The sequence below is a fragment of the Phacochoerus africanus genome, chromosome 15, assembly GCF_016906955.1.
Source record: "Phacochoerus africanus isolate WHEZ1 chromosome 15, ROS_Pafr_v1, whole genome shotgun sequence".
Lineage (NCBI taxonomy): Eukaryota > Metazoa > Chordata > Mammalia > Artiodactyla > Suidae > Phacochoerus > Phacochoerus africanus.
In genome coordinates, this window is record NC_062558.1 from 92,412,471 (window position 1) to 92,423,587 (window position 11,117).

The following is an 11,117-nucleotide window of genomic DNA, read 5'->3' on the forward strand; positions in this document are numbered from 1 at the left end:
TTCACTGAAAACTTTATATATATCCATTGTGATTATGAATTGTACATCAGCAACCTCCATCATAACAAAATAAGAGAACATTCATTGTATGTATATTGCCATTTTGTAATATGAATATGATAAGGGATTTGAAAGTTTGCTTTCAGAAATAATCTGTAATGAACAATAGTAAAATTATTTGAGAAATAAGATATTATGAAAATTATTTAATGGCTCAATGTAATTCTTAATCATTGATAGACAAATGTAATATTGATGTTAACGGTGATATGTTATGCTCACATGAATTCCTTAAGCATATTATATAAGTTAAATGAATGTTATTTCAAATCCCCTAAAATATAATATCTATAAACATAACATTTAACCTCTAATGCAATTGATAATATAACTTCTGATTATCAGTACTCCAAAGCTGTGTGTGTGTGTGAATGAGAGATAGAAAGAAGAAAGGGAGGGAGGGAAGAGGAAAGGAAGGAGGCAGAGAAGGGGAACAGAGAGAAACATAGAGACACAAAGAGAAAACATTTTGGCAAATTCAAAGTTTAAATTTGGGTTTCTCTCATACACCACTATCCATACAAAACCACACATACCTCTTGATTTTGTGTTCTAAAAACTATGCATGTATGTACACGAATATATGTGTAAATCCTTCTTTTTACATTTTTGTTTCTACATCAATTGTTTCATTCAGTTTTATAGATGAAAAGCCTTGAAACATTGCCCAGAATCAAATACGAACTTGGTATCATAGCTCAAGTTCACACCCAGCTCTTCACACTTTTAGCCTTTAGCCTATACTCCCTCTGCTCCACTGGGGGATGGGAGGTGGGGGGAAAAGACTTGACTCAGGTTACAAGGAAGCCAGAGGCTTGGTGCTTGCTGCTTCTAGCAATGCCAGATTATGAGGTATAGATATTAACTGAAATCCTCATGAGTGGATAAGGCAGAAACACAAGGCCTATTGATTAAACATATGACTTACATTATTTGTGAACAAGAAATAGTTCTTATTGATAGAAACCTAATGAAATATAAGAAACATCTAATTTCAAAAACTAAAGCATTTTCTCAAAGCCTTCATTGAAGACACAGAGAAAGCCCTTATGAAATTCTGATAGGTAAAAATTCCAGATCTCAACTCCAGAAGGCATCTCTCATCTACATTTGGAATCAGTTGAATTGGTAAACACGCCGAAAGGCATTTGCACTTTGCAGCATAGTCTGCCAGTGACAATAGAAAAGGTGAAGAACACCAAGGAATTAATCAGAGACAGATGGAATTAATACCAGAAGGGCTAAAATGGCCCATGGGTCAAAGAGAATTAAAATCTGGGCGAAATATCTACCGAAGTGAAAAAATGCAATATATTCTGTTGAGACATTTACCTGAAAATACATTGCAGTTATCATTCAGGTTTCAAATAACCTCTTTGGTCTGTAATGTTGGAGGAGAAGTTTGTAAATAAACTTGACAACACGTAGCACATATCAGATGGCCCATCGTCCAAGTCTTTCTTGAGACTGGAAGTCTTTTCTTAGTCCACAAAAACAAACTTCCTAGGAAAAGGACATGCACTTCTGTGTTATTTCTGTATTTGTTCTACATAGCACTTCATCAGCTTAACTCAATGCCTTGTGATCATTTCAATACAGTATCCTTTGCTGCATTCTGAGGAAAGAAGCTGCGACAGTGCCCTTTTTGCAAATGATAAGGATGGGTTGGTCATTTTTCTAGATTGGTCAACATGAGAGCGGTGGGGCCAGGAGCGGCACTCCCAGCCTGGGAACCTAGTGTGTGCCTCTGTGCCATACTGCCCAGCTCCTTGCTGTGGAGCTGCCCTCAGAGAGCCATGCTTTTCTCTCCACCCAGGTTCCTAAACCTTGTGGCCTGCAGGTGATCACCCTCTACATATATCAGAAAACTTTCTGAGAGACAATAAAATATTTGTCTTCTATCTCCTCTCCCAGGTCCCCATGTCACAGTCCAAGATGAGGGTGTCTGCCAAAATTGCCCTGGCCTTCCGTTTTCTCCATTGTGGTATTGGGATAATGCTTCCTCTTCTAATTGCTCTGAGGATCAAGCAAGTGCCAAGTGGAGGGGACTGTTATATAGTGAGGGATTAGTTGTCTCCCACACTCCTTACACACACTCACACACACACACACACACACACACACACACACACAGCTACCAGATTCCCAGGAATGCAAAGTGCTCTATGTTTCTATGCCAGCTTTTATTTTTAAAAACATTTCACATGGAGTTCCCTGGTGGCTCAGTGGATTAAAGATGTGGCATTGTCATGGCTGTGGCCTGGGTCGCTGCTGTGGTGTGGGTTCAACCCCCACATGCTATGGGTATGGTCCTCCAAAATATTGACTTCAGTGGTCTGGAAGAGAACCAGCTACCTTTAGCTAGCTCTACACCCCTCACATCTGCTGCATCCTCACAGAATCTACAGCTGGTCTGTTACCAGGTGCCTGACCATCCTGTGAAGGAAGACCCCATTTCAGAAGCCAGCTCCTCCAGTCCAGGTCCTTCTGCATCACTGAAGCATGGTATCCAAGGAGACCTACCCAGGGGAGGTGCACCAGTGAGAAATAAAGCAAAGCCTGAGGACCTGTCTTCCCCTTGTCCTGGAAGGAGCACTGATCCTGCCCTACTGAGCAGGGTTATTTTCCTGGACACCAGGGGACTGCCCTCTCATGTGGGCCTTTCTCAGAGGAAGGAGGGCAGCAGAAAGGCAGAAGGGAGCAGCAGAGGGCCAGCTGGCATGCCAGAAGCCCAGGAGGAGCAGCATCTGCATTAGTTCAGCTGGAGCCTAAGGGGTCCTCACTGAGCAGGCACCAGGGCATCTGCACTAAGCTGGACCATTCATTCCTCAGAGAGCATGTGCCCTGGCGCCTGCCTCCCCGACCTGAGGCTGGGAGGTCCGAGGATTTGTCAGAAGCCTTTCACTAAGCAAGTGCTGGATGTGGGACCAGCCAAGATGGTGGGTATAAATCTCATCTGAGCCACAATATGCAAAATCTTAACTACACGAAAACCCAGCTCATATATTCTGGAAGCCCTCACTCAGGTCTGATGCAGCCGGCAGGCAAACTAATTCTGTTGATTCCACTGCTTATGCTATGGTACTTAAGGCCTTGGACCTCCAGTGTGTTGCCTTTTTTTTTTCCATGTGGGATGTTCTGTCCCCACATAAAACATCTTGATATATGCTCAATCAGTTCATTTCTCACTATGTGAAAATCCCCGAACAGAATCTGACAAAGCTGTTCTTTGTTAAACAAAATTCTTGGGAAAGACAAGGGCTGAACAAGTAAGAAAGAAAAGAGGCAACGAGGAGGTTCCTCTGAGCATGTAAGCAAGCCCTGAGTGTATTTAAAGTGCCCTGAATCTTTGATCAGTGTTCACGGAGTGCAGCACTGGGCGCTCAGAGCCACACTGGCCACATGAACCCACCAGCAGAGGGTGGGCGGGGGCCTGGGCAGAGGAAACACTGGAAGATACAAAGGGACACACACACACAAGACAAAGACTCCAGAGGCCACTAATGATTTTCTCAAGCTAACACCCCTAGCCTAGATCTGCCTTCCAAACTCCATTCACCATTCACACCTTGTCAACAATTGGTTGCAAATCTCCCTGGGAAGTTTAAGAGGCATCATGACCTGGAATGTCCCAGCCCCAGCTGCTCAGGTGCTATCCATCAGCCACCCCTTGATGTCGCCCCACACCTGGGCTCAGCAAATCCCAATGGCACCGACTCCAACATGTATCCAGAATGTGACCATTGTTATTACCCCAACTCTCCCCAGCAGGGCCAGGCCACCCTCTCTAGCATGTGTTAGCACAAGCCTTCACTTTGCTCTCCTCACTCCTGCCCCGGTTCCTCTCCAGTCTCTTCCTAAAGCAGCGATAGACTACTGAATAGTGCTCCATGATGCCCCACCTGGCTCTCAGTCACTGGAGGCTTTCTGGACCAATCTGGGGATGATCAGGCTACACTCGGCCCCTTTGGCCTCCCCTCCTAATGCCTGCCCTGCACTTCCTGACCCCATCAGGGCCACTCCTGCCTCAGGCTTTCACACCTGCTCTTCCTTCTGCCTGAAGCACTGGTTTGTTCCTTCATTTCCTCCAGGTCGTTATTCACAAATCCTCCTCAGAATGAGACGTTCCTGGGCCACTCTGCTAGAAACCCCTCTCCCCAGCCCCCGCCACACTTTATAGCCTCTTCTCCTGATTTATATCTTATTGTTAGCACTTATTAGTGATTGTAGCCCTCTCTACTCTGTGGTTTTAAAAATGCACACTGGAAATTTTATTAGCCTGGATAAGGAAAACAACTATGTCTTGGTTTTTTTTTAGGTACCACTACATACCTATTAGAAAAACTAAAATGAAAAATAGTGACAATACAAAATGCGGGCAAGGATGTGAAGAAACCAGGCCACTTATACACTGCTGATGGAATGTATGATCTCACAGTCACTCTAGAAAACAGTTTGTCAATTTCTTGAAAGACTAAACATTGACTTGTCAAGCACCCAGGATTAAAACACCTGATCATTTATCCCAGAGAATGAAAACATATTCACACAGAAAAAACCTGAACACAACATTCATAGCTGCACTCTTTGTAACAGCTAAAACCTATCCCCCGAAACTCTGCTTTCATAGAGTATTATTCAGCAATCAAAAAGAATTACTGGGAGTTCCTGTCGTGGCTCAGTAGTAATGAACCCAACTAGTATCCATGAGGTTCAATCCTTGGCCTTGCTCAATGGGTTAAGGATCCTCCATTGCTATGAGTTGTGGTATAGGTCACAGATGCAGCTCTGATCCCATGTTGCTGTGGGTGTGGCTATGGCTGGCAGCGGCAGTTCTGATTCGACCCCTAGCCTGGGAACTTCCATATGCTACAAGGGCAGCCCTAAAAAGCAAAAAAAAAAAAAAAAAAAATTATTGATACATGCAACTTAGGTGGAGTGAAGTTGCTTTATGAGTGAAAAAAAGCCTATCTCAAAAGATAACATACTCTGTGATTCCATGCATAGAACATCCTCAAATTGACAAAACCATAGAAATGGAGATCAGGAGTAAGTGGTTGCCAGGATGTGGTGGTTGAGAAGTGGATATGACCATAGGGAGGTTGCAGGAGGGAGATTTTTGTGGTTATGGAACAGTTCTGTGCCTTGATTGCAGTGGTGGTTATATGAACTGCACGTGATAAACTGACACAGAGCTGCACACACTCTGTACAAATATCAAATGCCTGTTTTGTTTGTTTGTTTGTTTGTTTTTGTCTTTTTGCCATTTCTTGGGCCGCTCCTGCGGCATATGGAGGTTCCCAGGCTAGGGGTCGAATCACAGCTATAGCTGCTGGCCTACGCCAGAGCCACAGCAGTGCAGGATCCAAGCCGCGTCTGCGACCTACACCACAGCTCACGGCAACGCCGGATTGTTAACCCACTGAGCAAGGGCAGGGATCAAACCTGCAACCTCATGGTTCCTAGTCAGATTCGTTAACCACTGCGCCACCACGGGAACTCCAAATGCCTGGTTTTGATATTACACTGTGTCATGTAAGATGTGACCACTAGAGGAAAGAGGGTAGGGGTTACAAAGGATTTCTCTCTACCATCTTTGCAACCTCCTGTAATTTACAGTTATAAACTTTTTTAATGTTGGTGGAAAAAGCTCTGTTTTGTTTTGTTTTGTTTTTTTGAGATGCTATGAGGAATAGAAAAAGGATTAGGATCTTTAATTATGAGCTCTAGCTGTGCCCTATTTGAAGGAAGTTTGAACATACCAAAAAATAGAAATAGAACTAAATAGGAGCTAGATGTGCAGAAGAAAAAGACACTGTTCTCCTTCCTAAGTATTTCAAAGAGCCAGCTGCTCAAAGATACTCCCAACTGCACACAGTATGGACAGTGCCAGGTTCATGGTATGGTTTACGCCTACAAATGGAGCCCTGTCCTGGGAGTTAGGGGCCCAAGGGTCCCCTTCTGACCAAACACCAGGTGCCTATGTGTACATCTTAGGATGGCCAGCCTCAGTTCTCCCCTCTTTACACAGAGGCAAAGACCCACCTTGCCTTCATCCATGTGTGCCTTCCAAGATTCACCCAAACGGCACCAGGGAGGGTCCTGCAGGTGCTGGCTGTGCCAAGGAGAGGATGCCTGACCTGCTGCAGGAAATAAATGTGGTCAGCATCAACATCTGGGCCGAAAGGCAGGGTGTGTGGCATCTGAGAGCTTGGCTTGCAAAATGCAGTGCCCCTGCCCCCCTCATCCCTGTGCCACACAGGAGCAAAGCCCTGTCTGAATGGGGTGTCTTTGTGGGCCTTCAGAATTCCTAAGTGCGATTCAAGAGTCAGACAATTAATTGTTAGAGATTCCAGAGCAAGATAGCAGTGTGGGCTTTTCAAAGAGGAAAGAAGGGGTTCAGCTGCTACAGCAGGTCGCAAGCTGAAATCGAGTGCCCACCACAGTGGGGAGCAGGGTCTGGCATGAACAGTCCAGAGCCCAGGATCCAGAGTTGAAGTTTGAGGTCAACTCTGTGTCCCCATTTGCCCAAAGCAATTCCAGTATAGGCCTGTTGTTAGGGCTTAATCACTTTCAAAAGTGCCCCATTCTTTGTGTGAAAGATAAATCATATGGTCACCTTAGGTATTAGGGAGGTTACCAACATGGGGGATTAGGCCAAAAGTACACAGCAAGGCCTATGTCACCGGGAAGCAGGGAAAATACCCAGACTGAGGCAGAAGGAGGGCCCTCCCGGAATGAGCACACTTGACCTTCACAATGGTGGTCATGTGGTTTGAGGAGGGTGGGAGCAGGTGTTGACAGCTGAGGGGATTGTTTTCCTACAAAGTGTTTCATTTCTGTTTGATGAAAATTGTTGGAAAATTGTATCTTGCTTCTAAAAGGGTAGGAAAGTTGACTCCTTTGGCTTTTCTATGGATCTTGTTTGGCATCTAGCATGAAGCACAGTCCCAGTGCATAGTACTCAACACCTTTCCTTGAGAACCAAACAAAGCCTTTCACATTTTTGTTTGTTTCTTTTTGCAAGAACAGAGTGGCCCAGATGAGAACACCCAGCATTGTCACCCACATTCTGTGTTTTCATTCACCATGTAGTTCAGCCCTGTTGGTACAGTGGGATTCCTCAGGAGGACCTGGCCTGGATGAGGCTCAGACAGCCAAAAACTTCCATCAATCCAGGGTTCACAACCACAGCTCAAGTGAAGGCCCCCATTCTGAGTTCCCTTTCCTTCTCTTGTCATTGAAAAAAATATTTAAGAGATTAGCAAAGAGAGTTCAGCAATATATTCAATATATATGATATATGCCACAACCAAGTGGGGTTTATTCCAGGGATGCAAACCTAGATTAGTATTTATAAATGAATCCACCATATTAATGAATTAAAAGAAAAAAAAAATCATGTTCTCGTATCAATGGATGCAGAAAAAGGATTTGACAGAAAGGATTTCTGAAACCCATAAAGTTTCAGAAAACCAGGAGTAGATGACAACTTCCTCAACCTGATAAAGAGTGTCAACAAAAAAACCCCTACTGGTAGCATCATTCTTATGGCAGAAGACTGAATGCTGTCCTCCTAACACTGGGAATGAGGCAAGTACATCCCCTCTTACAGCTGCTACTCAACATCATTCTGGAGGTTTTAGCCAGTGCAACAAGGCAAGAAAAAGAAATAGAAGGCATCCATTCTTCCACCTCAGGTATTATCCCTAGGGTATTTTCCCAGTACCAGTGCTGTCTGGGCCCCAACACCCAGGGACTTGTTCAAGCCCTTACTGGGAATTGCCAAACAAGGAGATAAGGGAGCAAAGTTGCTTACAAGAGTAGAGGGTGGAGCCAGGCTGAATTCTGCCATGTGGCACCTGTGTGACCATACAAGTCACACACCTGGGTGTGCCTCAGTAGTATCATCTATGAAATGGGGTAATAATGGTATCTGCATCTTAGGTCCTCTGTGAGTCTTTAAGGAATTAACACCCACAGAGCCCCTAGAATGTACCCTGTCATGTGGTAGGTTACATGGAAGTGTCAAGCTATCATTACAGATTTTAATAGTTACTCTGAGCTTCCTTTATAATAACGAAGAAAATAAAACGTCAGTGGCCTCAAGTTGAGCTATAGAAAGCCTAAGGTTACCTCGCACATCCCAGGCCGTGACTTTTCTTAGGGATCTTCCAGCTCAACACCATACAATGACATGGTGGGCAGTCTTTTGATTAATCAGACAATTTCCAGAGGGGTAAAAGTGGAATATGATCTCTTCCTTCCCCCCGCTTTGTAGTTCAGGCCATGATCTGGGAAAATATTTCCAGTCCTCATCTTTGCTTTCTTATTCTCCTCCAACTAGGTTTTTCCCGCTGGTCTGAAACACTTTTATTTTCCTCCCTCCATTCCTTCCTCTCTCTCAGACCTCTCCTAGCCTCTCTTCCCACATGCCTATCATCCTGACTTTCCACATTAAAACCTCCCTGTAACTGACATAGAACCCTGCGAAACTTCCAGGCAATTAATCTAACTCGGCAGAGCTTTCTGGAGACCTCTGTTTAAAAAAAGGCCACAAGCTCATGTTTCTCTCACATACCATTTAAGTGGAACCTACAGAGATACATGTTGGGCCAAGAAGTGAAGAAAGCCACCTTTTATTATTTTATTTAAGGAAGAAATTAAAAATTCAGCTCGCACGGTTTGAAAACAAACACTTTCTACCCTTAAACCTTTCTCCATGTTTATTGCCCACTATAAACTGGGGTGGGGGGGGTGAGCTGGGGGAAGCAACCAATGGAGTAAAATCACCACAACAAAGCTGGAACAAATATGCAAGCCTTGGCAGAGGCCAGATTTACGGTCACAAATATGGAGTGTGTCTCAGCAGGGGCAGGTCATGAAATAGTCTGAGCTAATATCAGGGGTGTGAAAACAGGCATTGTTGTTTAGTTAACTAAAGTCATACAATTAAGTGATTCTCAAAAATCAATTAGCCATATGTTATAGCCAAGATGACATGTTTTTATAACTTCTCCCCAAATGTTTTATTGCCAGAGGATGCTCATGTGGGCATTAGAACAAAAAAATAAAACACCAGCCCAAGAGTAAAAGTGCAGAAATCCGGCCATGATTAATTAAAAGAGTCCAATCTGGAAGTGACAGAGTCACTGAGCAGGCCGCACGGCATTGGAAAGATTCCTTCCCAAGACTTCCATTCTGTTGCAGAAAGCCATGGGTCATTTTTTCTTTTTCTTTGTTTTTCTGTCCTTTTTAATTTAGCACAGATACAGCTGTGAAAACTGAATATTCCATTTGAACTCCCATATTTATTCTTATAACTGATGGTTCCAAGGAAATGTCATTTTAAAAGCTTTCCATGGAAAATGAAAAACGTGCTTCTCAGGGGGAAACCCTGGTGGCATGCTGTTGTTAATGCAGATTTTGTTTTCCTGGCTTCCACAAAGGGAACAAAGAGTGTAGGTACAGCTGTACCTCTTCTTCTCTGTTACTTGGGAGCCAGGTAAAAATAGACCCAAAGAGGATGTACAGAGACTACAATATAGAACACAGAGTAGCGCCCATTTTTAAATAGCAAGTTCTTGCCCTTCCTATACCCAACATCCAGGAGTGGATACTGGAGGATCTCCTTGGATCATGCCTGGTCTATTGCTTCAGTTAGTAGATCACAGAACAGGTGATGTGTGTCAGCTTTGCATCAGACCAAGCACACAGTGCAAGGTTCTGTTCACCCTTCTGGACCCTGTAGCAGCTGTGCAAACAAGCCCAAATTCCCTGCTTGCCTATGAGACACTCATAGCTATTCCACAACCCACATGAAGTCAACCACCAGACAAGTAGCTGAAGCCACCCAGACCAGCAGACCCCAACCAACCTGTCAGCTGACCACAGTAATAAGCAAGCCCTACTCCATCAGTTTAGCCTTCCCTGAGCAGCAGAACTTCCCAACTGACCCACAGACTGGTGAACACTAATACATAGTTGTTTATGTTAATAAATTGTGGGGCAGTTCCTTACGAGGCAAAAGCTGTCAGACACCCATAGGGCAGTGACAGCTGTGACAATTACAACCACATAGCCTGGCAAGACTACCACCCTCCACACACAATGCTGGACATCACAAGTCCTGCAGCTCTACAGTTACCTCCATTTATATACAGACAATTGATGACTTTTTAAAATGGTTTGACATGATTTTTCTACATTATTACAGTGCAAAAGCAACAAAAGCAATATGCATTCAGAAGAAAATACAGTACTTTGAATTTTGATTTTTGTCTTTTCCCAGGTGGAAATATTTAGCACACTACCCTGGTGATGCTGGGCAATGGCAGCTGTGGCTCCCAGTCAACCAGGCAGTCATGAGGGTAAATGGCCAATACTCTGACAGCCATTCTTCTTTTCACTTTCAGTACAATATTCAATAAACTACATGAGATATTCAACATTTTATTAAAAATGGGCTTTGTGTGAGATGATATTGCCCAACTGTAGGCTAACGTCAATGTTCTAGGCATGTTTAAGGTCGGTTAGGCTAAGCTATGATGTTTGGTAGGTCTGGTGTATTAAATGCACTTCCAACTTAACAAAGGTCCACTCCTGGGTGTATCTCCAATAGGAAGGATTGCTTGTGTTCACCAAAGCCATAATAAACATGTTCATGGCAATTTAACTCATTATAGTCAGAAAGTGGGGAGAACTTCAAAGTCCAAATTCAAATTATCTTCCTAAGGTTGTTGTACCAGTTTGCTGTCCCACTAGCAACAGACAAGAAGCTGAGTTGCCCTGCATCCTCCCCAGCACCTAGTTCTATCAGTCCTTTTAATTTTAGTTGCTCTGACAGAGGTGTAGGACTACTGCCATGTGTTTTGAATTTGAATTACCCTGAAGAGTTAGGAAGAAATAGTTTTTTAACTCAGATATATTCAATTCCAAACCTGATCCTTTCCACTGCTCCACCATGTAAGATTACAGCAAAATATAACCTCCTCCCTAGTGCAGCTCATTGTAGCCATTCTCATGGAGGAGCACTTCCTTCAGATAAGTGATGTTCT